General features: G+C 38.8%; 1 long non-coding RNA gene across 1 annotated transcript; it reads right to left on the reverse strand.

Annotated features, from left to right (window-relative positions):
* Window positions 1-27522, reverse strand: LOC135178473 (uncharacterized). The gene is made up of 3 exons (XR_010303560.1): window positions 27445-27522; window positions 27195-27269; window positions 1-171 (listed from the first exon to the last, which is right to left on the reverse strand). It is a non-coding gene; the product is annotated as an uncharacterized LOC135178473 (long non-coding RNA).
* Window positions 27523-27622: the final 100 nt, after the last annotated feature.

Raw genomic sequence — 27622 nt, forward strand, 5'->3', positions numbered from 1 at the left:
CTTGGTTTTATGCTGTCTCTTCTTTTGGATGGTTCTCGCCACTTTTGCACCCTTCTGTGCAGACGTGCAGGCTTGGCAAGCCCTGGGGTCCTCTGAAAGAGCTGCTGGAAGCACCTGTACTGGCCACTCTCAGACCACATCAGCAGCCAACATCCTGGCTGCTATTTCAAGCTGCAAAGACAATAATAGTCTGTCTCTCCCCTACTATTGCTGAGGCAACATCATTCCATGATCATCCCGTTCACGGAAGAAGTGCTCGAGACATTTCTGAGTTTGGTGGCTCTGCCACTCGCCCTGGGCTTCTGCTGCATGGATCTATTCTATTGGATATTGCCATCAGAAAGCTGCCTCTGCAGAGGAATCCAGCAAGGGATCACTGTGAAATACCTATCTCACTTCTGTGAGTAAGACCCACTGTTCCCTTAATCTTCTGTTCAGCTTGATTGATAGTGAGGTAAAGTTGTGTTTATAGCTTAGCCTTTTCCAATTTCTGACTCCCTAAATGTCTGTATTTATCTATAACATCCTTTTTTAAAGAAATTCCCAATCAAACTGAATGTGTAAATAAACTTAAACTAGTTTTGTGTATAGTTTGGAGGTGAGGTTCCAGGAAAATAAAATAATTCAATTTTTATAATTCCTGACTCAGCCACATTAATTCACTGCCTCCATGACAGGGAAGTGGGCAGGGAGGGCTAAGTGGTCACACCTGGTGTGGGAGGGGAGGAGACTCCAACAGAACCCAGGTGCTCTGGGTTTGGGGGAAAAGGGGGGAAAATTCTGTGTGGGGTGGGAAAGGAGCAGGTATGGTGGAAAAGAGAAGATGGTGGTGAAAGGAAGGAGGTGGAGAGGAAAAGAGGAAGATGGGGGGAAAGGAAAGCGATGGAGAGGAAAGCAAGAAGATGAGGTGAAAGGAAGGAGATGGAGAGCAGGAATAATATGGAGAGGAAAGGAAGGATGGAAAGAAAAGGAGGAAGATGGGGGGGGATAAGAGATAGAGAGGAAAGAAGGGAGATAAAATTAAAAAATGGAAACTGGACTGTAAAAACCAAACAAAACCAAAAAACCCAAACAAAACAAACAAACAAAAAAGTGATCCTGCTCAGGCAGAGGTTTTGACTAGATGATTTTTTGAGGTCCCTTTCAGCCCCTAACATTCTGGGATTCTGCGATTCTCTACCAACATGAAGCTCTCACTTTCAGTACAACAAATTGCCTATGGTCTTCGATGTATTTCTTCAAGTGTTAAATTAACAAACCAGCTCAGTGAGGAATGTTCCTGTGTGTTCATTTTCAGCATGAGATAACATTCGCCCTGCAGACTCAGCAGTCTGTCTAGGTCAGGTCTCCTGGCTTTGACAGGGACCACATTCAAAATAAGTGTGTTTACTACAAAAAGAGGGGTTTGTTTGTTCGAGTTTATCTTGACACAGCAAGCACAAATAAATAAGCATGCACTGCCATGAAATATTTAATCGGAACCACAGGAAAAAAAAAGTAATTTCCTGAGGTCTCTGAGCAGATATTTTCTAAATATATTCTGCCAACCCTTTTGATAAAACTTTCTTTTAAATTCCATGCTATCCAAGGAAGCTTTTTAGACTTTTGAATAATATATTTCAAGGGGGAAAAGAAGTTTCTATTTACTTAAGCACTACACATAAATTCTGCACACTAGGGTGATATTTTTCTGATTAAAAGACATGACACCTACATTTCTCTGAACATCTGAAGTTCTGCTGAAAAATGTAGCTTTATCCATCAGTATACTGACAAACATGCCTGCACTATACACATACCAATTCTGTTCTGCTTCACTGAGATATTTGTTCTACATGTCTAGCCATAAGTATTTAGTAGAGTCACTACAAAAGCGATCTAGAAGTAAATATTAACATTTAAGCTATTAGCCTGGGGAAAATTTTACTTTTGCAAATAAGGAACCAGTACTTAAGATAAATCCTCAAGCCAAGTCATGCATTAAACATTTTTAGTACTGCTGTGTATGCAGCAGGACATCAGGGTTTATCACATAGTTTCACAAAAGCGTGCAGCTGTCATATACTAAGTAGTTTACAGTAAGACTGTGATGGAGGTTAAGCGCAGGCCTATGAAGTGCCTGGAAGTGAAAATGGACAAGGCCAAACAAAGAAGATGATTCAAGGAAAATTTATGGATAGAATTCCTGGAGATAAATTCTTTAGGCTGGAGCTTCTCTTCGTCAAGATATAAAAAGACCTTATGTTACGGAAGGCAAAGACTCTTAGGATTTAACAGTGTTCATTCACAGGAGGAGAATGAGTTTAAAAGCAGTGGCAGAAACTCACAGGATGCTAAGACAGCAACAAAGAAGTAAGACAGCATTAATTCATGAAAACAAATTGCCAGAGGAGGCTGCGATCAACAAGGATGGCAGATTGAGAAGGATGAGAATGCAAAAGAGGCTACAGAGCTTTTGAGGAAACTGAGATTGTTAATGCTGGTAAGTGCATTTATAGGTACTGCAGGAAGCCAACACAAAAAGGCTTGACAGGAAATTAGTGATGAAGAAGCTAAGGCTACAGAACCAATTACATTCAAAAAGGTCATTGTGGAGGATAGAAAGAATGGAGGATGCTGGATGAAGGACAGATCTTGACTGGTACTTTGAAAGTGTCTGCTCTGTATGATGTGCTGTGAAGATGAAGAGGAGGAAATGGATATTGGTGAAAATGTAAAAAGGAACTAAGAGCAAAAGAGAATCACCAATAGACTTAAATCTACTGTACTTATTACAAAATAGAGAACCACATGAAGAGTACAAGGGGCACAGTTATTCATATTTTTTTCATACCAGGACCAATAAAGAGTAATCAAAGAGATTATTAGGCACTGGATTTAAACCAAATGGAAGTATTTTTCACATAGCAAATAATATATTACAGCACTTCCTAATCTCCATAGGAAATCATGGAGGCCTGAAATATAAGTAGGTTCAGAAAATATTCAGAGGTATTTACAGAAGAAAGGTTTTTCAAGGTCTGTTAAATATAATGATAGAAGTTACAGTTGCATGGGCTCCAGGTTCAAAGAAACTGCCACAGTATTTGGGAGAAGTTTTACTCTGTTTCTGTACTGTCAATACATTTCAGTACCTGCTTGCAGTCACTGTGGCAAACCAGACATTGGGTGGTTGATTTATGCTTTCCCTCCAGCTCTCTTCTTTCTGATGCACAAAAGCAAATGCACACACACACAGATAAAGTGAGGCTTCTGAACCCTTAAAGGAGGATTAGAGTCATAGCTGGAAGAATACTGATTTACCTGTGTCTCATTCAGCAGGATAGTATCAATAGAGAGAAACTATCACTAATCACTCAGTTCACATAATTAACCAAACATAGTTTTTTTAAGAATGCAATCCTTGCCTAAGACTTCCAAAGTATAGAACCTCAGATGCTGATCCCTGATGCATGTCACAGACACTCTTGGGAAGACCTTGTCTAAGTATAGAATAGTAAGGAATAGTTCACATGTTCAGGATGTGAAGTCAGCCCAGGCAAAGATGAAAAAATCACTTAGTTTTTGAAATGAGCTCTTCATTTGGTCAGTCACACTGAGGTATAAGTTACAATGAAGTTCAGTGATCTAAACTACTAATTGAGGTGTAATATGACAAAAATTGTCACGAAATCATAAGGATATCTTGGCAAACAGATTCAGAATAAGATTATAATGAAATAGTAGTAGGAAAGAATATTTGAAGTATTACAGAATCTTTTCTCTATGCTATTTTAATCCATCCAAATATGACATCCTTGAGAATGAAGAGTGAAGATAATGAGATCTGAGGAGAAAAGATGAGATGGGGACCAGTAGAGACAATCACAGGAACTGAAGATAGCTAAGTCTCCAGCTACTGAAATCTGTAGGGGTAAGTCCTGTTGATATATCAACATTAGAAATAAAAAGCAATCTCTACTTTAGTACAAAAAATAGTCCCTCTTTTAAATCATCATAGTTCTAAGTGCACTTAAATTGAACTGAGATTAGAGAGTGCACAAATAAGCACATGTATATATATGCACATAAACACACAGGCATGTATACATGTAAAGGTGGTAGTGGGGTTGTGTTTAAATATACATATAAATACATAGGGATTATTCTTTGACCAAAAATAAACATTTTCCAGTTTAATGCCCTCCACTCGAGATTTCCCTTTTCTTTCTTTTAATGGAAGTCAATGGAATGTAAATTGAAGATGATCCTTAAAAAAAAAAATCTCAGCTAATTGCTGACAAAAGAAAGCAATTAAGATAGGAAGGTAAGATAGAATCCATGGTTCACATTAGAATTCAGCTATTTAAATAAGCATACATAGAGAAAAGGTAAATTATTGTCAGCATTATTGTAGCTTTTTTGTTTTTCAACACAGAAATATGTTGAGCTTCTAGAAATACCAGGCCATCCACAGACTTTTCCTTCTACTCCTATTATAGCAGTGTCTAATAGGTGTGAAAAAGGATATTATTCTGTCTTGATCCTTATTTTTTGAGTCACCATATTTTTTACTGCCACATTTTTTTTCTGCCCGGTTTTGTTTTAAATAGTTGATGCACAATGTTGATCAACTCAGCAAATACATTGTTTTCTTCGGGGAAAATATTTCAGTGCAATAGATCTCACTATCATTCATGCAAGATCAGAGGATGTACATTGCTATTAAACAACGTTACGGCCCACAACTTTATATCCATTTCATGTTTAATGCCCCCAGAGTAAAGCCAAGGGTATGCATAACAAATACTCGATTTAAGAGAGATATATGTTATCCACAATAGCAACAAAAAAGAGGAACTAGGATAATAAATGCCTTTCAGCCACAGAAAAAGGCATTGTCATGTTAAAATTTGTGTCAGCACCCTAGAATCAAATATTGATGCAAGATTTTCCCAGGAAAGCACGTAGTCAGCCTCAAGTTGGTCTTTAAGGAAATATGTAACTTCTCCCATGTGTCTTTGGCTAAGCTACACAATCTTTTTTCATCACATAATATTATTTTCCCACAGAAGTGTTTTACATGTTGCATATAAGCACACATGTCAAAACCTTCAATTATATGTGTTCCATAACATTTGAAGCATATTCTCATATTTTCCATCCTCTGTGGTCATAAATACTTAGTCACTGCAAATAAAATGGCTAAGCATAGAAACAAAACCAGGTTGCTTTGCTCTGCTAGTATCCTCATAGGTGAAATACTCCTGTATTACGTGCTGCAGTGTTATAAAAAGTAAGTTTTTTGATAATTTAATGTGTTGCCATTTCAGATAAAAAATAATTCTTTGAGATTTATGACCAATTTGAATGTCAGAACTGATCTATTTAATTAATTTGCTTTCCAGCTAGGATCTATGAGAAAGTGCATTGTCCTTTCGTAATGATCCTTTGTAATGTCCTCACCTGTATTAAGCACAGTACATACTTTTGTTTCTGGCTATTCTAAAACAGCTGAATAAGTGCCTTAACTGTTAAGGGTTTTAATCTGTTTTGTCTTCAATAAAAGAACAAAGTATAAGATGATTTTTGTCTTTATGTGTGTAACTCCAAGTACACTGGTAGTAGGAATACAGAACTGAAGATGGGTCCTTTTGAGAATACTTCACCAATCTTTTCACACATCTTTGTATATACTTTAATTTCTAATAATTATTGACAAATCATGCAGAAGTTGCAGTAGATCTCTGTAACTGCGGTGTGCTTTATCCATTCTGTCCTGACATATGATAATAAAATAGGTACAGGTAAGAAAGCAACACCCTTGACTCCATATAAGCTTACAGTCTTAAAATTCCATGCTCCTCAAACAGCAGTCATGTCCATGTCAGCTTTATAACTAAAACATTATTTTGCTGCCTATTTTCTGTCCCTGATGTCCACTGTTTTATTTTTCTCTTCTTTTATAGCCCAAGTATCCCCATTTTCTATAGTCTCATTTTCCCACATTTTTACATATGACAGAAAAAAGGAACCTGAGAAACAAATGGTTGTCTGAGGAAAGAAGTCAGTCTCAAATATTTTCCTTTTTCGTTGTTATATTTTAACCTTTTTTTATATCCACTATTGTTAACAAAATTTACCCAAAATGATGGTATCTCTAACTGTTCCAGGGCATAAACATCCCTGTACATGGCCTTCTTTAGTTTAGTCAATAATTCAGTCTGAATATTGCAAGATTTACACCCATGAGTTAGCCTTAAAGGAAAGAAAGAAAGCAAGCAGTTTTTGCCTGAACATCTAAACATCATTTGCCTACAAGTGGGCTATAAAGGGTATGGAGATAATATTTTTTAGCAGGGCCTGTTGTGACTGGACTAAGGGTGCTGGTTTCAAGAGACAGGATATTTGGACTAGACATAAGGAATAATATGGTTTATTTGCAATGAGGGGAGTGAAACACAGGAACAAGTTAACTGGAGAAGTGGTAGCCCCTATCCCTGGAAACATTCACGGGTTAGACAAGCCTCTGAGCAATCTGATCCAATGAAAAATGATCATTCTCACTTCAGGAGTGTTAGACTAGATGTCTTTTAAAGATCACTTCCAATCAAGAATATTCTATGACTTCTGTTTTTGAAATTAATTGGAAAAAATAATTGCATCAAATCAAGAACTCAGCCATATAGATGTAAATCACCTGTATAAGGAATACAAAAAAGCAAGCCCAGAGTCAGTTGATGTGCCCAAAACCCCTGGAGCGGGAGGGGAGGAAGCTAACATCAAAGAATTTATGAAAAATGTAGATTCTGGCCCAAGAAATGGAATATTTTTTCCCCCATGTTTTTTCCTCAACTGGAATCAAAGTTTGTTCTTGAGCTGATCACTGTAAATCTCAGGACGTTCTGATTACTTGTCTAGCCATGCGGAACAAGAGAGTTACAAACAGTGAAAGATCTATTCTTTTTCGTTGAGCTACATAATGATTGTTGGCCATCCCTGGAGCTGTTCAAGGCAAGGTTGGATGTGGCACTTGGTGCCATGGTCTAGCCTTGAGCTCTGTGGTAAAGGGTTGGACTTGATGATCTGTGAGGTCTCTTCCAACCCTGATGATACTGTGATACTGTGATATATTACAACTCTTTTGTAGAAACTCAGTAAAGAAAATTCACCCCAAAAATATCCAAAACTTACAGCATAAGCAGAACCTGGTGGCAGTGTTTAATTTCAGTTGCTCCAGTTTGCCTTTATTTGTTTATCTAGTGAACATTTTCTCAAACAGAACAGTTTGGAGTTTTAATTCTGTGCCTGGGGAGACCTCAACATTTATTATTATTGTAATAATAAGTTTCGACCATCACAAATGTTAGTGAATGTTTCCAAGCAAGGCCATGGGTGAGATAAATATGGAAGGAAAGAATCCTCAGATTTGTTCAGCAAAGCTGAAATGAGAAACATAAGGCAAGAAAAATGCAGAAAGATGGAGACATCTCCCACTTTTTCTGAAACTGACGTCAGTCAGACCATAAAGATGGAGGCAGCAATGCCTCAAGTATTCTGCACTGAATATAAGCATTTATTTTATTTCTTTATGCATTCTCCCCTTCAATTTCCTATTCTGGAAACTGTTCAGCTGAAGACCATAAAATCTATTGTTTTCTTACAATGGTGTTTGTTTCCTGAAAAACTTTTTTCTAGCAAATACAGTCACAGAGCTGCTCTGAAATGTACAGATCTTAAATATTCATCTTGATGGATCCAGAATACAATATACTTTTTTTCCATACAGCTGAGAGTTAGATGTTGCAATTTTTAGAGAAATAAGAATTTTGTTGACATCCACAGTTCCACTTGAGGTCATGATGCAGGATCAGTCTCTAAATCACAGTGCAGCTGTCAGACTAAGCCAGAGACACTTTTAACACATTATTCCTTGCTCACTGTATTTCAAAACCAGTGGGTATCACCCATCTGCTGTTTAGCAGTTTTTTTTTCAATAAACACAAACACAACTAATTGAGACATCTGTGTCTCTCCATCTTCAGAATTAAGTAACGCAGGATATGAACATAATACTCAATGAGTTTCCTTCCATGTTTTATTTTCTTTTGCAGGCAGCTTTTGTTGCCTCCCTAGACAAAATACTATTTCTTTCAAAATAATCTCCTGATAATCTTTTAAAGTATCTTAAAAGAGGTTGAGGGAGCTGGGTCTGTTTAGCCTGGAGAAGAGGAGGCTCAGGGGTGACCTTATTGCTGTCTACAACTACCTGAAGGGGCATTGTAGCCAGGTGGGGGGTGGCCTCTTCTCCCAGGCAACCAGCAATAGAACAAGGGGACACAGTCTCAAGTTGTGCCAGGGTAGGTATAGGCTGGATGTTAGGAGGAAGTTCTTCACAGAGAGAGTGATTGGCATTGGAATGGGCTGCCCAGGGAGGTGGTGGAGGCACCGTCCCTGGGGGTCTTCAAGAAAAGCCTGGATGAGGCACTTAGTGCCATGGTCTAGTTGATTGGTTAGGGCTGGGTGCTAGGTTGGACTGGATGATCTTGGAGGTCTCTTCCAACCTGGTTGATTCTATGATTCTATGATTTAGACTGATATAATACTCACAAATTTTATTCCTGCTTTCCTCTCTTCATGCTGTGTACCTCCAGTGTGCATTTTGTATTGCAAGCAGAGTTGAAGAAGGAAGTGAAAATACAACTTAATTAGTTAATTGAGAATCTAAGCTATAGGAACAACATAAAAATAGGAGACTACACTAAACAACACTTATGATGGTGTGTTTATTAACACAGCACAAGCACTTACAGCCCAGTATATTAGGTTCTTAAAGTGACATAGTGGGACACAAGTATTTTGCAGACAGCGAGTTTTGAGCTAGATAAAGAGAAAAGCCTTTGTGCCAAGGCTTCAAGAGCAAAAGTGTCTCTGAGAGGTGAAGAGAGGGCAGTCTAGCAGAGTGGAGACACAGATGAGATATCAGTTCTGAGCTGGAGAAAGTTGAGGGGGGAAAACTAAGGAGATCTCCTCTGCCACAGAGACAGTGAAAGCACAGGGGTGGAACAAATGTTGGTGAAAGATACTAAACAGAAACCCATAAATTTGGAATACTTTGAAAAAACAAGTATATAGAGATTTTAACATACTATTTTTTTTAATGTACAATGCAGTCTTGAAACTACAGTTAATTGCCACTTTGTGTGGACAAACAGGGAATATTCTGATGCTTAGTTAAGTAAATGTCTGATGGAAGTATTTAGGCATGTTAAAATTGTGGCTTTACCTGTGCAGAAAGGGTACAGCTTCTCTCCACAGTAAAAATTTACATTCATGACAACCACATAAAAGACATGTCTACAATTATTACCAAATAAAAACAAAAATGAGGGGGAAAAGAGTATTATAGGCTTGTCTTTAAGTCTAGTGGAGCTCAAAATAGAGCCAGAGACTTCAAAATTCACCATCAGAATCAGGTATCATCTGTAAAATAACCTAAGCCACTACCTCTATCTCTGTTTAGTGAAGGAAATGGCATAGGAAGGGAGCTTATTCTAAGAAGAAAAAATGATTGCACATACACTGTAAAGTAGATAGGTTGCAGTATTTAGAGTGTTTTCTACTATTTATAATATACTAATTAATCAGAAGTATTTGCATCTCTCTTCTGTGCATGTTAATGAATTAATCAGAATAGTACACAAGACTTTAATTACACAGACTAGATGTTTATATTTTTAATAGGGAAATTAGATGTTTTCATAAATTAATAATTTCTTTGGTTTTGTATGCATGTGAATTGGACAATTAGGATTTTTAAGGATAACTTAGTTTAAAACGAAAAGCTACATAAAAGTCTCCTTAGACTTATTTAATAGCCTGACCTAGTTATGAATAATTGCTGTTGACACAGGATTTACACATGTCCTTACACTGTGTTATTTTCTCAAATGCAAACAAGACACCTGCTGAGTATTAGCTTCAGGAAGCATGTCAAATATAAATCAGCAAGTAATTATCCCTACCATGCATGTAGAACTTAATTCATCTTTAAAATATTCTTTCTAGGCATATTTTTATACATAAGGTGAAGAATAAAGATGATATATTCATGTTACACATATAAAAGAAAACACTCCCTCTCAAGAAGGATGTGTACTTTCAACGTTGTTTATGCAGAAGTACAGATCATCACAGAGCTTCCAAGTATCTGTGATTGCTAACATTAGAGCATTGATTTAATTTCTTCCTTTTGAGAAACTGAATTGAATCTTGTCACATTCTGGGTAATTCTAAGTAAAATAAGGACAGACACAGGGGTGAATATTTCAAGAGAGCAAGAGCTTGGACAGATCTGAAGGAAGAAGACAGGAGCAACAAGTTGCCCAAGAAAAGAGAAGAAATGTCTTCTGTGGAATGAATTTTGTATATAGCAGAAAGGGGAAGTATATGTATAAGAACTTAAAACTTTAGCACTCTGTGTGTAAAATTAAACATGCTTTTAGCGCTTTTGTGAGATCTGGACCTCAGTCAGTGCTCTGCTCTTACTCACTCCTGCCAACAGAGTGGAAATTAGGGTGTGAATTTGAAACCCACCAAGATGATTTTGTGACTGAGTTCTCCAACTACTTGGAAGTTCTCTGAAAACCACAAGGCAGCCAACAGCCAGCAGCATATGGCTCCAGCTCCTACTATGTTTGCAAGGACACTACCCTATTCAGAGGTGTTAGAATTTACTGGCCAGGATTTTCATCTGAAACTCATTTTCTGAACCCCATACAGGCTGCATAGGCTATTGCTAGAAATGTAGGGACTAACATATCAGATAACAAAGTTACTTTCAAATATACTAGTCTTGACCTGGAACCAGGTACCTAAAATCACTCATCTACAGTTATTCACTAACTTAATAACAGCAGTGTTTTAGATAGCAATGATGGTATTTCAGACTAATAGAGCATCATGTCCTCTTTCTGCACACAGACCCTGTGGTGAGGTAAGTGTACTTAATATAGTGATAACTGCCCTGCTACAAACATAATTGTATATTGTGCTAAATTTAAATTTCTCATTAATCAAATGCTGCTAATATAAGATTTGAATTTAATCCGGTCAGTGGTTAGGAAAATAATTACTGTCTGATCAGTTTTAGCTACCACAAGCAGAAAAGCTACACTGGTTTTGCTATTTGACGAGGGTGGAGAAAGCCACAAGTTGTTTTTTTTTAACACAGTGTAAAGGGATATATGTGCTTTAGACTTGCTCTACAAACTTAAGCTTGTTGTTAAACAACAGCTAGGGGTGACTACCAGCCAAAACCAGTTTACTGTCGGGAGCTACAACAGTAATTCCATTTGTGGAGGGTTTTATTTGGATACTGACTCTAACTAAAAACAGATTGGAATGCTGAAATCAATCTTTGAGTTATGAATGGAAACTACATTAAATCTGGAAGGCAGAATTTTAATTCTATCATTTCTCCTTCCTTTAGATTCATCAGGGATACATTGTCACCAATTTTCAAAGAAATCTGATTAAAAAAATTTACTTAACTAAATCCTTTCAGAACATGTCTCTTCTTTCTATCTAGTCATCTTTTCCTTGTCTGCCTGACAGATAACTTTGTTTGTGAATTAAGTGTATTCAGTGACAACGCTACTGCTGCGACCATCCATTGCTGCATTAGTGGTAAATTAGAATCATAGAATCAGTTAAGGTTGGAAGGGACCACAAGGATCATCTAGTTCCAACCTCCCTGCCATGGGCAGGGACACCCTACCCTAGATCAGGCTGGCCACAGCCTCATCCAGCCTGGCCTTAAACACCTCCAGGGATGGGGCTTCAACCACCTCCCTGGGCAACCCATTCCAGGCTCTCACCACTCTCATGCTGAAGAGCTTCCTCCTCACGTCCAGCCTGAACCTACCCATCTCCAGCTACACTCTATTCCCCCTAGTCCTGTCACTCCCTGATATCCTGAAAAGTCCTTCCCCAGCTCTTTTGTAGCCCCACTTCAGATACTGAAAGGCAGGTGCTGAAATTCTCTCCTTACTGTCAGTTGTGTGACTGAATACTGTACTTCTTCACTGTGAACTATCACCTCTTTAAAATCTAACTTTAGTATTTTCAGTCCAAAGCAACTTTCATTGGGTTTGATATACATTTTTTCGTCAAATTAACATAATATTTAGAAGTGGCCTGCAGTGGATAAAATGCAGCCTACACAATATTCCTGACTAGAGGCCCACCTCTCCAAAAGTTATCACATTACATTTTTTTAAATAAAAGCTAAAGACACAGAATCACAGAAATATCCAGGTCAGAAAAGACCTATAACCCTCCTCTACAAGACTCACCTTAAACCACATCCCTAAGCACCCTATCCAAATGACCCTTAAACACACCCAGAGTTGGTGACTCAATCACCTCCCTGGGCAGCTCATTCCAGTCCCTGACCACTCTCTCCATGAAAAGCTTTTTTCCTAATGTCTAATCTAACCCTACTCAGTCTCAGTCTGAGGCCATTCCTCCTTGTTCTGTCTCCAATCACCTGTGAGAAGAGACCAGCAGCAGCTTCTCCACGATGTCCCTTCAGATAGTTGTAGAGAATATTACTGAAATAAAGCTATCAATGGGTTTAAAGTTCAGGAGGTTCAGGCATGTCAGTCACTTCTAAGTTTTAATGACACAAAGACTGATGGAGATCAAAATTTATATTCCACCCCTGACACTGTGTCTTAGCAAAAACACCAAGACTTTGTCCTGCATCCTTTGCTATTTTTTGTTCTCTTCTGCTGTGGGTGAAGTGCACACTGTATCAACATGCACACAATAACTGTCACTCTGTGCTACTTTAAAGCTAGCTGGGATATTTTGGTGAGAAGAATTAGATTACAGGCTGCGAAAAGGAAACAGTGGTGATGTCTACTTCACTCATAGGCTTGCTGAGATGTATAAGAAGAAGAACATAAATACAGATAAGGGAGTCTCTCTCTGGGCTTTGGGCTGTACTTCCCTCTTTAACCTAACCTGCCATCTGTGTGACTAACCCATCTGCTTCCTAACCCCCCTGGCCGACCCTCCAAACTACCTTGAGTGTAAGGCAAAGTCTGGGGTAAGGAGAAGGTGGAAGGGTGGTTGAGAGCCCCTCCTGGGGACTCAGGGAAGGGTGTTGTGTTTCTGTATTACAGCTGTATATATTATAAATATCTGCTTGTATATTGTGCTAAGCTGTAAGTATAAAGCTTCATTCAAATTTCCAGTAGCTGAATCTAATCTGGGTGATTTTTCTTAAGTGGGGGGGGTGGGGGGGTGGGTAACACCCAAACCATCACACACTCCTGCTGTCTTTAATAACTAGCTCACTGAAGCATTTCTGTGTTGTGAAACACAGAACATGTGAGGTCATGTTAGTTGCTCGCATCTCTGAAGATCACCTCTACGAATGCATTCATCGGAAAGTTCTCATGTGGATATCCATGAATTAACTGAAGATGGTGGGATAAGCCTGCTGCAGATCAAATATCCTGCTTTGCAGACGTTACGTTTTATAAGCATAATCACCGAGCTTTGAGGGCTTAATCCTACACATCAGAGGTGCTGCGCATCGCTTGTATAAGCACAAGATAAAAAGAGATGAGCTGCAAAGGGGCACAGCAAAGCCTGCAGCCGCATTATTAGGAAAGCGCTGCTATGAAAATGTCATCTTGTTCCCATTTAGTGACAGATGTTAAGGCTAAAGATGAGGGAGCAGAGTTTAGCCCTTGATGACAGGTCAGAATTATACTCGAATCCAGCTCTCTCCAGGCACACCATCACTCTTATCTCTGTGCCTACCAGAAAGGAGCTCAGAAGCCTAAACGTCTGTTGTAACTACTCCATACTCTGATCACTGCCCAGCACTTATAAACACCTGAGAAAACAATGATGCTTATGCTCACATCTCATTCTATCTCTATTGCATACAGCCCAAAGACTAAAATGAGTGTATTCTTATAATATTTTATGTAGAGACTTTTATAGCATGCAGTTCCTATATTCTGGCATTCCCACTAGTGTTTGCCTTAAATCTGGCATGCTGAGTATATCTGTTTAGCATTAAGCATGAATGCCTGCCTTTGAAAAGATTTTCTCTTTAATTTTTATTCCTTTTTAAAAGAGCTCTCAAAAGCCCTAGGCCAAACAGCCATTTTTAATTTTCATGAATAAGGTATCTCGTAGAAGGGAATCCCAACTCACCCTGGCTGCTTTTGAATTCTGCATAAATGTTAGAAGAATTTGAACTCTACTTGCAAAGCACTGCATCCAGTAGAAGTTTCTTTTTAGGGAAAATCCTACAAATACTATGAGAAAAATAATTCTTCTGTCTATGGATGGGCAGGTGTCCATATATTAATTTTACTTTATGCCCAATACAAAGTCTTGGTTTTGGTTTTTTTTTCCTGCCGTTTTATTTCACTCCTACAATCATCTTACTATAAAAATCTAAATATGTTGACTCAATAAAATAAAATGAGATTATGAGGAACTTTTCTGTCACTGGATCCAGCACATATTAAACATGACTGAAACATTTAAAACCTTCATAATGTGACTTAAATACCACAATATTATCTACCTTTCAGAGACTTGCAATTGTTACTGTCTCTATTGGGGTTGGTCTCTTCTCCCAGGCAACCAGCAACAGAACAAGGGGACACAGTCTCAAGTTGTGCCGGGGGAAGCATAGGCTGGATTATCGGAGGAAGTTTTTGCCAGAGAGAGTGATTTGCCATTGGAATGGGCTGCCCAGGGAGGTGGTGGAGTCACCATCCCTGGAGGTGTTCAAGAAAAGACTGGCTGAGGCACTTAGTGCCATAGTCTAGTTGACTGGATAGGGCTGGGTGCTAGGTTGGACTGGATGAGCTTGGAGGTCTCTTCCAACCTGGTTCATTCTATGATTCTATTCACAGTGTCAAAACAGAAGAAAGGGAGCAAGACCTAAGAAGGAGAGGCAAAGTAACTTGCTATCACAAAATAGTCAGAAATCAAGTTAGCAAAAAAAATAGTGAAAATTTAATTTGCATGCCAAGACTCAGTAAGCATGCTTGTTTCTCATGACTCAAGATGGCCTTTTCTCACAAAACTTTTAAATGTAATTTTGAGCCTGTAATCTCCCCTTAAACTGTGGCCACTAGCATCTAATAACTACATCCTTTTGAAGCTTCAGGACCAGTACATCAGCCTTCATTTTCTCAGCTTGTCACTTGTCTTTACTACTACATTCTTCATATTGTTTATGTTTCAGTTTTGTCACACAAAATGATTTTTTTCCTCCCTTACTCTGTAAGGCTACTGAATAAAATAATAAGTCCATTAATTAATCTTCTGAAATTGTTTTTCCAAGGCCATGTTTCCTTCTCCTCTAAAGAAATACATAATACACTATTATCCTCTTCACAATTTTCAAGTTCATAAATAAAAAGATAATAACATAACCTTTTCTCCATTTCTCTGGACACTGTTGATAACCACCTTGAAAATACACTACAAAAATAAATCTTACATGCAGAAAGATTGAGTTCAGGCATGATAACAAATCGCTTTCTGAATTCACAGCACTTTCTGTCACTCTTAAGTTTCCTTACAGTCTTTTCAGCAGCATACAGAGGCATACCCACTAAAGAACTATCAGCCTAACCTAAGCTCAGAGGGTGTAGAAAATCCATGATGAAGTCCTCTTGTCTAACAGGGTTCAGACTTGTCTCTTGTGTATTTTAGGTGAATACCAAGATCATCAAGTTCTATTCTCACACCGTGCTCACATTCCCTTTTGTGTGACAATATGAACTGCCATTTCCACCTTGGGGATACAGATACATGGTTGTCATGTTAAATTTGTGGAAACTTACATAGTCCTTAAAAATACATAACATATGCTTTTCTTTTTTTAGACTCAGAATGACCTTTATAAATTGTTAAGGAATTTTGAGTATTAAACTATTAAAGTTAGAGGACAAGAATAGTGAATCTGTCAAAGGAGGCAGGCACGTTCAAGGTTTTAACCCCATTACAGAAGGAAAAACTCTCACAGTCAAAATGTTGTAACCGTAAAATTTCCTTTGCAGCAAGTGCATCACTTTTATTTAAATATCTTTTCAAATGAAAAGTTACCTTCTAATTTTAGAATAAAATTGTTTCTCAAAAGTTACCTAAACTGACCAAAACAAAACAAAACAAAAAAAAAAAAGTAGAGGGAGGAAGCTGGTGAAGACCTCCTAGTTGAGGATTTAAGATCTGACAGACTTAAATTGCTATTGTTGGGGGATTTGACAGAGTAGTTATTATTATTTATTAGGTTTTCATGTTTTCCTGATGAAAGAAAAATTATAGAATCATAGAATCAACCAGGTTGGAAGAGACCTCCAAGATCATCCAGTCCAACCTAGCACCCAGCCCTAGCCAGTCAACTAGACCAACTAGACCATGGCACTAAGTGCCTCATCTAGTCTTTTCTTGAACACCTCCAGGGACTGTGCTTCCACCACCTCTTTCCTAACATTATTAAAATGCAAAAGAAATGCAGAAGGAATAGTAGTAGAACTAATTAGAACTCGCCAATAGTTATTCAATGGAAACTTAGCATGTTTAGGATGGCTTAAATAGCAAACATAAAAAGACAGGAGACAGAGATAGCAAATAATTTAGAGAATTTAAGAGGAACAAAATGAAAAAAAAAAAAAGGTATAATAGAAAATAATAGCTACATTGCAAGAACAGAGAACCTTTGTTTCACCCTGAGCAAGGAAATTATTGTAATTTCTTTGAATCTATCATAGTACTAAAGTCTTCCACCTCTTCCTTTCAGACTGAATACAGTGTGAAGATTACATACTGAATGCAAATGCTGGCTTGCTACAGAACATGCTTCCAGAGAAATAAGAAGGTAGTCAAGGGACTGCATTCACCAGTGAATGGTACTCCTGGAGCACGGAATCATTAACCACCTGCATAACTGCTGTCTTGCAGCTAATGAAAATGAACTCTGCCATTTGCTGGCATCACAGGAGGCTCTGAAGCCATGCAGATCTTGGAGGAGTGAAATAAGATGATTTGTTCAACATCACCAGAAATCATAATAATATGCTTTCTTCGTATCACACTTAAAAAGGGAGTCAGATAGTTCAGGTTTCTAGATAGAGAGTGGAATTCAAGGGCTATTGGTGTAAAGAAAGCAGAAGGATAAACCCCATACAGCATCAGGTAAGAATTGGGAACAAATGAAAATCTAACAGATGAATCTTTAAAATAGCAACCACACTGTCTACTTTCTTTTATCTTTATGCACTGTTTTCTGGTTTCCACATTCAATAGTATGAGCAGGAAGAGCAAACAGCAGAAGTTTCAGCTCACATTAACATTGCGTATTTCACCCTGAGAATCTCATTTGAGGAACTGCTTCTACCTATGCCATGAAGAAGAAACTCTTTAGTTTTAAGGAAGCTTGGGACTTAGAGGTATCTATTTGGACTACATATGCTTGAAAAGGGATTTTTTTTAAGCAGATTATTTTAGAGTGAGAGTTTTGACTGCATGCTGTGGTTGAGACGTGCTTGTTCCATGTTTTTCTGGCTGTGAGATATCTGATTTTTTTTTCTTATGGGTCTTGTCCTTTAGCTTCTTATTTTATGGGTTTTCTTTGGTGAATTTTACAAGACTACTACTAAAATACTTGAAATCAATAGCTTCTGAAATAACTACTCTGCATTTGAATAATACATGGAAAATCCATAGGCCAACAGCTGGAAGTATGCTAAATTTAACCTGGCAACACAAGTCTGAGTGACAGAAGGAGTAAACTTGACAATGAGAGGGGAAAAAACCACCAAACCCAAACCACAGCAGTTTTCCTAAGATGCAGGAGTTTTGATAAAACCATGCCCAGAAGTCTCACTGAAAGACAGCTCGCCTACATATCCTCTCAGTCAAGAGAGCACAATTCCACTTTGAGTCTCAATTAGGAGCCAGGAAAATCACAAGAAGTCTCATCTCAACACTCTGCAGCAACCCCACTGTGCTCTCATGGTGTGCCTGAAACTGGCTACAACACAACATTTATTTCTGCCACATCACAGCAATCAGTCTGAAACAGCAAGTATCTTGTTAATTTAAGTCTCCAGCTTAATTATAAATCAGCAGTGTGCTCTTCAGCAGCGTGCTCACCGTGCCTAAATATGGAACCAGGGAAGAAAATTAAATCAGACAGGGGTGTTCCATTCTTTACTTTTTTTTCCTGTACTATTCAGGAGTTTTGTCTAAGAAAGTTGGGGTTTTTTTTCATGCATGAAAAAAAAAGTCCCACATTGTCCTGGTGTACAGTAGGGCAGTAAATATGCAAAAACCACCTCTCTTCACTCGGAAGACCTAAGAGCTAGTTGTAGTCCTTTGCCAGTAGAGCAGGAGAGCCTTCTGGCAAAGCAGTTTGTTCATATGGAGAACATGAGAATACCCAATGGTGGCAGTTGGCAAAACATCCTTCCTTAGCACAGTGAGAGGCATTTTAGAAGTAGGTATGACAGCTCAGAATAATGCTATGAGCAGACAAGAAAAAGGTTGGATTTGCGACTCCTTTGAAGCCTTGTAATGGCTGCAGAAGGCCAGGAACTGGGCACTAACTTCCCCAGTTTCCATTAGCAGGCTCTGAATGGGATAATAAAGGGATGATTTGACAGAAGACTCAGAGCAGTACAGCAGAAGCAGCTTCTTTGCTCTTTTAAAAAGTATTTTTGTATGACTGTTTTTGCATTAAGCCCTCTGGGTCAGATTTGCACTGTGTAGTAAGTAGGACAGTGCTCCATTTCTCTGATGACTACACAATAAAACCCAACCCTTTATTTTTGTCCTTGGCAACCTGACTAGAAGAGTCTTTACCTCTGCTTCTGAACTACAGGAAATACCATTTGCACCTGAATAAACTTTATTGCAACACCTACATTTTCTATCGCTACTTGTGGTTTTGACCTACAAGAAATGCCTCTTCCACCTGAATAAACTTTATTCCAACACCCACTTTTTCTGTTATATCTTCCCAGATGAGTCTGGTTTTATATAGATGACATATTTCAAAGAAAGTAACTTTTTTCTTCCTTTCTCCCAAGATAACCTTCTAGTCTGTCTCTAAACAATTAAATGTTCTGTGTAACATTAGTCACCATTAAATTACTGTCGAATACACTCTTTTTGGTGTAAGCAGTTAGTTTAGTTTTCTCATTTTAACAGAAAGAAGATTTGGACATAAAGGTCTTACAGGAGCACAGGTAGATTTATATTCCCTTTGCTTATATCTATGTGAACTTCAATATTCCAAAGCTATTTTCTCAAGAGCAATTTTTTTTATGAGAAGAAAAAAAAAAACCCCAAACAAACAACACCAACTTGCAAGGTGTGCTGAAGAAAATTGCTCATATTTATGGACTTTTAAGATACCGCATGCCACATCTGATTCTCAGTAAATTGTTCATAGTGCAAATTACCTAAGCATTTCCATACATCATCTTTCCAATGATGGCACATCTCAAAGGAGTTGTTTGTATCCTCTATTGCTGGTCTTTCCTGTAGGCAGTGTTTATATAATAGCCATTCCATTGTTGCAGGAAAAATAATTTCACCAAAAGCAACTGCTTGCTTGCAAAAAAAAAACCAAACCAACCAAAACAAACAAGAGGGGAGGGAAAGGAGAAATAATTAATGCTATATTACTTTTTAAAAGTCTATCTGTTTGCAAATGGGGAGGAGGTAGAAAACAGATACTTCCAAATGCTGATTTCTTTGAGAAGTTGCCAGTAATTACAAAGTGAAATAACTGCATCAAGTATCAGCTTCCAACAGTAATTACAAAAAAGCTAGGAAAGGGGGTTTGGGGGTGGGGTGGGGTATAATATGTGTATGCTACACCCTTGTTTATTTTTTTATGTTTTGAAAAATATACCAAATCCATCTGTCATGGGGGGGTATTTTGCCACCAACGCTGATTGTGGCAGAGGGGAGAAATTAATGCTTGAGCATGTCCAGAGAAGGGCGACGAGGCTGGTGAGAGGCCTCAAGCACAAGCCCTATGAGGAGAGGCTGAGGGAGCTGGGATTGGTTAGCCTGGAGAAGAGAAGGCTCAGGGGTGACCTAATTGCTGTCTACAACTACCTGAGGGGTGGTTGTGGCCAGGGGGAGGTTGCTCTCTTCTCTCAGGTGGCCAGTGCCAGAACGAAAGGACACAGTCTCAGGCTGCACCAGGGGAGATTTAGGCTGGAGGTGAGGAGAAAGTTCTTCACTGAGAGAGTCATTGGACACTGGAATGGGCTGCCCGGGGAGGTGGTGGAGTCACCGTCCCTGGAGCTGTTCAAGGCAGGATTGGACATGGCACTTGGTGCCATGGTCTAGCCTTGAGCTCTGTGGTAAAGGGTTGGACTTGATGGTCTGTGAGGTCTCTTCCAACCCTGATGATACTGTGATACTGTGATAATTGTGCGAGAGGATATTCTATCAAAACATATAATTCATTCAATATTCTGAACTCCTGCCACCCCAAACCACTGAATTTTAATATTAATACCTGTTCTACACGGTTATGGAAGACATTCTAGGAATAATATCAATCAGCAACTTGTTCATAACTAGCATTCATTCAAACTATAAACAGAGAGAGGATTTTCCCCATGGCAAATATGGCTTGGGGTCAATATGCTATTTGCCCAGTAGGTGGGCCCATGCTCTTTCCGCCCTATGGCAGAAGGCTATGGAGAACTGCAGAGGCATTAAAGCATTTACTCACAAATTGTTACTAATTATCAATCACCCTCCAGAGCTAGTCACAGCCTATACAAGTGTCCAATCTTCAGGGGACTCTGCCCATGGACATTGGGGCTGGAATTCTCCCGGATTCAGGGGAAAGGAGAATTTTCCCGTCTTCTGGGCTAAGGACAGTCTCTGACCTTGTTCTCCTGGGGAAGGATGCAATCTCTGCCCTTGTCTCCTGGCTCCTTCTGGACGCTCTCTCCAGGGATTCTTAGGCAGGAGCTCAGGTGCAGAAGGGGTACGATGTAACGCTGGCCACGCAGGCCGATCGCGTGCAGATAAGTGGGTCTGCTCCTGGTAACTGCGTGGCAGTGGCGCGCACCAGGCAATAATAAAGCAGTGGGCGTGCAGTAGGGAGCGCGGCTGCACGGGAGGCTGAGCTCCATAGATGCAGGCAGGCTTAAGCATAGCGAGCAATGCGGGGGAGACTAAGCGAGCCTGTGTATCTCTATTTATCAAATGTGGGCTGAGATTAATGGCCCTTTGGACACCAAAATGGCCAATCAGCTATGGCAGTTATCCATGCATACCATAATAGGCAAAATCCACAAGCCTGGACCTCCCAAAATGGGAGAGCATGGGCCTAGCACCCGGTAAACATGAGCTGGGCCCATGGGCTTATACAACCATGTTTACACAATCAGGGGCCTGGGCAGGCCAGACTTCATGGCACCAGGTTTGTTATGCCACCTTTATCTATTTAATGTGTTTACCTCTGGTTTGGGCAGAAAAACATGTCCAGGCAGGGCAAGGCATAAATAAGCCTATTTTTGGGCCTATGGGCCCTCCACTACACCTGAAGGAGCATTGTAGCCAGGTGGGGGGTGGCCTCTTCTCCCAGGCAACCAGCAATAGAACAAGGGGGGACAGTCTCAAGTTGTGCCAGGGTAGGCATAGACTGGATGTTAGGAAGAAGTTCTTCACAGAGAGAGTGATTTCCCATTGGAATGGGCTACCCAGGGAGGTGGTGGAGGCACCGTCCCTGGGGGTCTTCAAGAAAAGCCTGGCTGAGGCACTTAGTGCCATGGTCTAGTTGACTGGCTAGGGCTGGGTGCTAGGTTGGACTGGATGATCTTGGAGGTCTCTTCCAACCTGGTTGATTCTATGATTCTATGATTCTGATCTCCCCAAAGCTACTTTTAGCAGCCTGCTTAAAAATGTTTGGTAATATAGATAAGAAGCACCACAGAGCTTTATGATTCAAATAGCTTCAGCTCTGACATTAAGTGTGCGGTGTGCTGCATTTTAAAGATGCATCTTCTGAAACGATCTGAAAAAAAATGGCTGTAGCAATTTTTTTATTCACAGCTAAGTGTTCACGTGATAGCAAGTAACTGACAGATAGAAAAATGCACTTCAGGTACGTACGATGCCTGACATTTTCCAGCACATCAGCTGTCAAGCGTATAATCAAGTAAATGAATCTTCCTCTAATTATTTGTTTTACTTTGGTTTTTTTTCAGAAGTGAAGGAAATGCTGTAGATTAAATTAGTCAAGATTCAACTGACAAGCAAGGGGAGTAAAATGTTCTGTTTACTGCTATTATAAGCTCATTGTGATTTTTAGGGGATCTTGATAACCCTTATCGACACAACTAATTATACAGTTAGAACTCATTTTAAATGGTGTGTCTAGTTTATGAATTACTTGAGTACAAAGCTTCTACTACTCAATTAAATTCCCTGACAGATGAATTTGAATAAAATCAAATCTACTGGATTACTAAGGCCAAAGGAAAGATTAAAAGTGTGACAAGTGAATGCATAGGCTGCTAATGAAAGCAGTTCATAGAATCATAGAATGGTTTAGGTTGGAAGACACCTTCCACTAGAACAAGTCCCTCATCCAATCTGGCCTTGAACACCTCCAATGAGGGAGCATTCACAGTCTCTCTGGGCAACCTGTTCCAGTGTCTTACCACTCTCACTGTAAAGAATTTTCATTAAGACATTTTAAATGGTCAATTAAAAAAGTCCAGTAACTTTATATCCTACTGAGAAGATCTTTCTAGTCATTTGAGGAGTCATTTCCCTTCCCTCTTATTAGAAGGTATATGGCAACAATAAACAATACAACAATGGCACATGTAGACAGCAATTTTCATTAGCCATTTCAAATTTAAATTGATCTGATTTTAGCACTGAAGTCTACAATCAATATACTTCCATCCCAACAGATTAAATTTCACAGCTTAATTATAATTTCTACACTTTCTGTGGAAACAATAAATACATGAAAATCTCAAGCTCAGTTCCACTGCTTCTAGATGTGAGAGGCACACAGACTCCCACATTAGAAAGCATTCATCAATGCAATGCTGCTGGATCACAGCATCTTCCCAGAACTCTCCATAACCAGAGAACATTGCCCTCATACCTAAATTTATGCCATGAACTTTTCAACCAAGTGGTGGAAAAATGAAGCAAGTTGTATATTCTGGATACTTTTAAGGGTATCTCAACAAAATTTGAGAGGTACTAGCTTATTCAGGACAGAAATTTTAACCTTTAGAAAACTGAAGTTTATTCTGCTGCCTACTGGAAACAAAGGACATTTGTGCCACAGCAAAATGACATTGATTCTACATTTCCTCTGAACATAATGTCAATGAGAAAATTAAGTAATCTATTCATCACACCCAGGAGCACTTCTGCTGATAGTAAATAAAGAATTCAGTAGAATTACTGTAAGGAGAGTGTAGTCTTTAGTATTGTGCCTGTACAGCACAGTTGAGAAAAGCCAAGTAAGGACTAGCCCATCTTTTCCCAAATCCTGCCTACGGTTAAAAATATGCATCTTCTTAATGTCAGTTCTTTTGACTTCACTTCTACTCATTGATTTTTAGCTCGTGCCTGAGGAAATAAGCTCTCTGCTGTCCTGCTGTTTCAAACTCTGTGTGTTCACACATGCAATTGAAATATTTCTGGTCAACTGCAGCCAAACTGGACAAAGTGGATGCCTGCAGAGATTGGTACTGTCTGACAAAAATGAACACTAAGGAGGAGACATCCTATTAGTGCTGGTAAGGTTGAAAGGCTGCAGCCCTAGCTTACACTTAAACATCCCAGGAGCCAAAGCTCATACATCTACATCATGGGGGAAAAAAACAAACTCTTAGCGCTGACCAAGCATAGCATATAAATCTGTAAGGACTTCACTCCATCAGTTTTCAGTAGTGCTTTAGTAGAGCTGGCAGCAGCTTTATAATGCAGTGAGAAAGCAAGACCTTTGCTCCTGCAATACTTTCCTAGCAAAGCACTTCACTACAAAGTCCAGGGAAAAAATGTAGATGCTTCAGACCTGTTCTTTGGTCAGCAATGGAGAGCAGAAAACAGAGCTTTCCTCTCAGAAAACAGCAATATTGTGTGGTGTGATTTTCATCTTTAGTGAAAAGCAGGATAATAGACAGTTCCTCAGAAGGCAGATGTAGTCAAAGACAGGGAAAAAGTGCAATGCAGCCTTATGCCATGCAGCAATCCACATCCACAATAAAAACAAAAAACATCACCAAAAAAACCCACCACCACACAATCTTCTATTCTGCACTCTGGTACCTTAACAGGTCCTTTTTGCATCAACACTTTTAAGTGAGAATCAGTGTGTTTCATATACATATGGGATCTATACATCGCAAGACAGAGGGAAGTAGAAGAAAAGATGAAAGGAAGGAAAGAAAACAAGTCCAAACTAGAAATCAAGGACCTTGAGTAAACTCACCACAAAACTAAAGAACAGATGTAATTCTCCTTGCTGTACTCACATAGTAAAGAGGAGCTCTCTTGCACACACTCTCTTTCTCTTTCCCTAATGTTTCCAGACACTCTTTTTAGGATACACTCTTTAGGAGTGTAGATGTACCTCTGAGTTACACGCAAACCCCCCTCATATATCACAGAAATAGCTTTGTGTATTTTTTGTCTCTAATATCACAATTTAGAAGCCCTAGAGACTGTCAGGTAATTGTAATGCTGAGCTTTAAGAAGACCATGATTCTTAGTAGTAAACTTCATCTGATAGCAGGATGAAGTTGGCTGCTTGATTGTAAAATTAGTTATTCAAAAAGCGTTAAATTGCCTTTTGCATCACATGGAAAGTAAAAGGACTTCAGAGGCAAATTTAAAAGATATACTAATCAATTTGTCCTTCAAAAAACATTTGGTACCCTATCTGTTGAAATCTCATAGTTAATAATTACCGACAAAAACTCATTAAGAATTGTTTGAACTCATTTCCTAGACTCACTTTCCCATATCAGTTCCCATTTGCTTGAATCCCTAAAACTCTGAGTAATTATGTAGTTACAAACATTGGGCAAAACTAGAAATGCAAGTGATTATGAATTACATATTGATATGCTAATTGATACACTACTTTTTATCTCACTAGTTTCACATCCAGCATCTTAGTTGTTTGCAAACCTTCAAGTACATGTATTGCTCATTCAAAGTTTAACAAACTGTTAAGTAGTTCAGCTGGGGTGAGATATCCATTAAAAACTTAATTAACACTATTTTTTGTCTCTTTAAACTCAGATTACCTACTTCACATGCCGTTGGCTGACTTAAGGATAAAAACAAATTAACCTGTTTGTACTACTTGTTGTGAAGATAATGCCACCCAATAAATCTGAGGCACAGCCTCTTTTCAGAGTATGTTTTTTCTCTAAGTTACTTCCTTTCTCCTTGAATCTATGGCCAGCCCTCTTAGGGCATACATCCAATTGATGGGCAGAAGGAAGTAAAATCTACAATAGAGATTTAGTTCTAATAGCTTTTTAAAAATTCCTTTATAACTGTGTACCAACATCATTGTGCCTCACTTTCCATATACTAAAGTGATAAGAAGTTGCGGAGCAAGTAGAAACAAACTCTCAAGCACTCATAAGTCCAAATAAGTGTTGTTATAGTGAATAAACAAGAAATCCACATGAAACAACTATTATACATCATTCTATTTCCTAGATGAGAAACTATTTTTCTCAGACCAGCAGATTTACAGAGTGGATAAGTCTGCATGGGAATTGGTCCCTACAATAAAATTCCATTTTGTTATTTCATCAGAACTTCTTTTAAAAACTCAGCAATTCTGTGCCTCAGAATTTCCTATTTTGCACAGTCAAATGCACTCAGAACTTTGCTAATAAGCTAAAGAAAACTAGGAAAGAAAGAGGAGCCAGTGGAATCTCGTTTCCTCTGAAGTTTGCTTCCTTTGCCTGTCAACCTCTCATTGACTTCTATGTTAAGAAACACATTAGTTCAGTAGGGATTTCTAGATCCATTTACGCTGGTAGCAATATGCAAGGTGAATCTACCATACAATTAAAATTGCAACTGCAGCTGAAGTAGCATATCCAGACAGTGAATTATATTTTTGTGGGCATTAAGGTTTTGTGGCCATTAATCTAGACCATGAACAAATTCAGATGATAGCACAGAGGCTATTTTACCATTGTAAGCAGCATAGCCTGAGAGCATTTATACAACAAGAAATGCTGGGTTTGGAGACTTGTCATACATATATGTATTTGGGAAAGCTTCTGTTTTAGAATAGGATCAATCCAATGGCATGGACTGAATGTTTGCTTACTGGTAAAGTACATCTGGAGTCCTCCTGGAGAATACTTACTAAGTTAGCTCCATCAGAAAGACATAGAACTCAAATATCCCAAGTCACAACAGATAAACCAAGACATTTACTTCAAAAACTTCCTTTCTTATCAGAACTAAAACTCTAGAGCAGATACATCTTCTGATGTATTCTAGGTTTCAGTGTATTTTTCTAATGATATTTTGCAAAGAATGCTAGATGTGCAAACCAGGATGTTTCCTTCATTTGCAGCTCTCTGCTGATTCGCTAAATTGGACAAAAACACATTGGTGGTTTGGACATAAAGAAATTAGTGTATCATCAGAAGGCAGTCTGCAAGATTACTGCAAACAAATGACCATATTTAGCTACACATTCACTGTAGACTCTTGACTTTGTTGACAAAGATGTAAAGGAATACTAAAGGGCAAGATATTTGAGTTCTGCTTTCTGACCCACAATCAGCCTCTCCATCAGTAAATACCTTCCTGTTTAAGGCCTACTGTAGCCATAAAGAAAAGAAGCTTTGTTGCTGCTATTGTTGCCTCTACTGACAGTTAGTCAAATGAAAATATTTAAAAACACAATGGTCTAGCAACGTTTTGACAGGAACTTCTAAAGAAGGAACAGTTTTCATAAGGGCAAATTATTCTCTGAAGGCACAGAACTGTGATCTTTCAGCAAGGGGAAAACAGTAGACTGTTCTCTGTTGCTCATAATGTTTTCCTGTCAGTAGAATTTATATGAACAGACATGCTGCATGCATAACATATAGCACTACTTATTTCACAGCTGCACTCACCTCTTATTGTTGAAGCATCCTTAGCCAAAATCACCTGTGCTCATCTGTGTGCCTGACAGAAGTCTTCCATGTGAGCTGTAAGAATGACAAGATTAGAGGAAAGTTGTCTTCCCCACATTTGAAATCACATTTGTATGCAACAAGAATTACATACCCTGTCTGTCTACTGGCAGGTATGCCAAGAGGTCTTAACCATTTTACTATTTCAATCTTCTTTACCTCAAGATCTCTTCATGTAATATATACTTACTAAAATAAAAATAGTGGGGCTGCATTCCATGATCCTGTACAGTTCCAAATCAGCAGAAAAATGCCCCCAGCTTTCACCTACAGGAACAAGCAAGGACATAATATCATATTACTCTTGGAAAAACTCTTGACAGTAAAAATTAGTAACATCAGCACAAGTCTCAGGACATGATAGTTCA

This window comes from Pogoniulus pusillus, chromosome 9, assembly GCF_015220805.1.
Source record: "Pogoniulus pusillus isolate bPogPus1 chromosome 9, bPogPus1.pri, whole genome shotgun sequence".
Taxonomy (NCBI): Eukaryota; Metazoa; Chordata; class Aves; order Piciformes; family Lybiidae; genus Pogoniulus; species Pogoniulus pusillus.